We start from the raw sequence: 4,233 nt of genomic DNA, 5'->3' as shown, positions 1-4,233 counted from the left end.
CCCCACACACACAGACACCCCCACCGCAGGGAGGGGCATGCACAGAGGGAACAGGAAGAAACCTTTCCCTTGGTGGAGGGATCAATGACTGGGGGGCACAGATTTAAGGTAAGGGCCAGGAGGTTTAGAGGAGATGTGAGGAAAACCTTTTCACCCAGTGAGTGGTGGGAGTCTGCAACTCACTGCTCGAGGAGGTGGTGGAGGCAGAGAGCCTCATAACATTTAAAGAATATTTCTATGTGCACTTGCGATGTCAAGGCAGACAAAATGTGGAGGTGCCGGCGTTGGACTGGGGTAAGCACAGTAAGAAGTCTCACAACACCAGGTTAAAGTCCAACAGGTTTATTTGGTAGCAAAAGCCACGAGCTTTCGGAGCGCTGCTCCTTCATCAGGTAAGTGGGAGTTCTGTTCACAAACAGGGCACATAAAGACACAAACTCAATTTACAAAATAATGGTTGGAATGCGAGTCTTTACAGGTAATCAAGTCTTAAAGGTACATTCACATTGTCTGTACCTTTAAGACTTGATTACCTGTAAAGACTCGCATTCCAACCATTATTCTGTAAATTGAGTTTGTGTCTTTATATACCCTGTTTGTGAACAGAACTCCCATTCACCTGATGAAGGAGCAGCGCTCCGAAAGCTAGTGGCGTTTGCTACCAAATAAACCTGTTGGACTTTAACCTGGTGTTGTGAGACTTCTTACAAGGCAGACAAAGCCATGGGCCAAGTGCTGGAAAATGGGATTAGAATAGTTAGGTGGTTTGTCTTTGACCAGCACAGACACGATGGGCCAAAGGGCTTTTCTCTATGCAGTATACCTCCATGGCTCTAAACTGTTCCCATTGGTGGAAGGATCACCTGGAACTCACTGCCTGAGAGCGTGGTGGAGACAGATTCACACAACGAGTGGTTAGGATCTGGAATGTACTGTCTGAGAGTGTGGTGGAGACAGATTCAATTGTGGCTTACAAAAGGGAATTGGATTAACAGCTGAAGAGAAAAGGAATTTCATGGTTACGGGGAAGGGGTGGTGGAAGGGGACTGGCCGAGTTGCCCTTGTAAAGAGCTGGCAGTGACACGATGGGCCTGGGGGCCTCCTTCTGTGCTGTGACCATTCAATGATTCTCTGACCCACAGCTCCTCCAACAGGGGATGTAGCAGACACGTGCAAACTGTGAAGTACTGACCTTGTCTCTTTTTGGGCTGGATCGCACATACCCTGTGTGGGAACTCTGATCTTGTGAGGAGTATCTGCTGTCCAACTAAAGAAAAGGTAACAGGGTTTTATACCTCACTAACACCACGAACAATCATCAGCTGGCCTGATTGGCTTATTGGCTCTATTGGGATTTTTCTTGTTTCTAAAGCAACTTAATATTTCTGAATTTTAGTTTCAGCCCAGTGAATAAGTATTTACCATCCTGGAAATCCCACCACCTTCCAAAGAGTTTTTTTTAAAAAACTCATTTATTCATGGGACACGGGCGTCACTGGCTGGCCAGCATTTATTGCCCATCCCCAGTTGCCTGAGGACAGTTGAGAGTCAACCACATTGCTGTGGCTCTGGAGTCGCATGTAGACCAGACCGGGTAAGGACGGCAGATTTCCTTCCCTAAAGGACATTAAAGTTTATTTATTAGTCACAAGTCAGGCTTACATTCACACTGCAATGAAGTTACTGTGAAAATCCCCGAGTCACCACACTCCAGCACCTGTTCGGGTAACACTGTGGGAGAATTTAGCATGGCCAATGCACCTAACCTGCACGTCTTTCGGACTGTGGGAGGAAACCGGAGCACCCGGAGGAAACCCACGCAGACACGGGGAGAATGTGCAGACTCCACACAGACAGTGACTCAAGCCGGGAATTGAACCCGGGCCCCTTGCACTGTGAGGCAGCAGTGCTAACCACTGTGCCACCGTGATTAGTGACCCAGATGGGTTTTTCCGACAATCGACAATGGGTCATCAGTAGATTCTTAATTCCAGATATTTTTTATTGAATTCAAATTCCGCCAGCTGCCTGCCGGGATTCGAACCCGGGGTCCCCAGAACATTAGCTGAGTTTCCTGGATTAATAGTCTAGCGATAATACCACTAGGCCATAGCCTCCCCCTAACTAGGAATGGACTAAATATCTTGAGGTCCAGTAGGAATGTGACCCGTGAAGCTCCACACTGAGACCAGCCTCAGTTACCTCATCTCTCCCCGGCACGGGGGTCAGAGACAGACTAAGAAGCAGCCAACTTCTGCAAATCACAAACAAAATGGAAAAGCAGCAAACGAAGGGTTAATACGGCAAACGTTGACCCCTGCCCTGGGGCCTTCCTCTCCAGAGATTGTGCCCCAGCTCTGTCAAACCATCCTGTCGCAACCGGCTGGCATTTATTTTATTTATCAGTGTCACAAGTAGGCTTACATTAACACTGCAATGAAGTTACTGTGAAAATCCCCTAGTGGTCACACTCCATTCACCTGACGAAGGAGCAGCGCTCCGAAAGCTCGTGATACCAAATAAACCTGTCGGACTTTAACCTGGTGTTGTGAGGCTTCTTATTGTGCCCACCCCAGTCCAAGGCCGGCATCGCCACATCTTTCGGACTGTGGGAGGAAACCGGAGCACCCGGAGGAAACCCACGCAGACACGGGGAGAACATGCAGACTCCGCACAGACAGCGACCCAAGCCGGGAATCGAACCCGGGTCCCTGGCGCTGTGAGGCAGCAGTGCTAAGCACTGTGCCACCGTGCCGCCATTTATAACCCATGCTCGACGCCACCTGACCCCACCAGCTGAGTGGTGATCCGCATCGCGATCCTTGCTACTTCAACTTCTAGGTGGGAGTCTGACTTCAGTCATAATCCCACAGATGGTAGCTTTGCACCATTGGCTCCTCAGCCAAGCGCACACTCCAAATGTCTGAACCTGCGGTTCCTCAGGTAGTGAGCAGGATTACTATTACTATTTACATGAAGAAAATAAATCCCACTTCCTACACTATTCAGAGCAAAGCAAAGCTGGCAAATCCTTAGCTGAAAATCTAACCCATAAGGCTCTGAATTTGGTATTGCCACAGGAGTCTGCAGATGTGGGGAAACAGTCTCAAAAGCCATTTTCTATGTCAGTAACTGATAATCATTCCCAATACGCACATAAAGAACAAAGAACAAAGAGAATTGCAGCACAGGAACAGGCCCTTCGGCCCTCCAAGCCTGCACCAACCATGCTGCCCGACTGAACTAAAACCCCCAACCATTCTGGGGCCATATCCCTCTATTCCCATCCTATTCATGTATTTAAAAAACTGGAGCGACTACCTGAGCAGTAAACTGATAGGGCGGGATTTTCCTGCCATTCATGCCGGCGGGATTTTCCAGTCCCGCTGCAGTGAATGGATTTGTGGCTGAGCGCCAAATTCTCCATCCTCTCTTGCAGCGACGGCAGGGCGTGGCCGGCCGGAGAATTCAAGCCAGGGTTTGCACCTGGAGTGGTTCCTTAGATTTGCTCAAGCTCAGATCGATACTAGGTTTCTGTCAGCGAGGCAGCAGGAGTGACATTTTTGCTTATACAGTGAATGGTAATAGCATCATAGAATCCCTACAGTGCAGAAGGAGGCCATTTGGCCCATCGGGTCTGCACCGACCACAATCTCATCCAGGCCCTGACCCCATAACTCCATTTATTTAAACTGCTAATCTCCCTGACACTAAGGGTCAATTTAACATGGCCAATCCACCTAACCCGCACATCTTTGAACTGTGGGAGGAAACCCACGCAGACACGGGGAGAATGTGCAAACTCCACACAGACAGTGACCCAAGCCGGGAATCGAACCCGGGTCCCTGGCGCTGTGGGGCAGCGGCGCTAACCACTGTGCCATTACTGCGCGGGATTATGCAGAGAAGATACTGAGAGACACAGGGCAGGTTATAGGATACAGGAAAAGTGCATCACAGGGCGTTCGACACAGAGTCTCCGCATTCTGAAACTAGCAGCAACAAGGGTTGAAATCAGACCCAGTGCCAGCGACAGAAACTGGCCACCGTGTCAGCAAATCAATTGTTAGTGTGTGCAGCAAACATGATCACAGATACACGAACCTGTTTGCAATGCAGTCACTTGCTCTGCTATTTAAGTCTGTAACTCAATTCCAGGTCTCTTTTATTCTTTACACAAAACACCTGCCTCAATTAGATTCCAGCCCGTAACTCTCTCCTGGCTAACTGCTA

The sequence above is a fragment of the Mustelus asterias genome, chromosome 21 (assembly GCF_964213995.1).
Source record: "Mustelus asterias chromosome 21, sMusAst1.hap1.1, whole genome shotgun sequence".
Taxonomy (NCBI): domain Eukaryota; kingdom Metazoa; phylum Chordata; class Chondrichthyes; order Carcharhiniformes; family Triakidae; genus Mustelus; species Mustelus asterias.
This window is presented reverse-complemented; position numbering follows the sequence as displayed.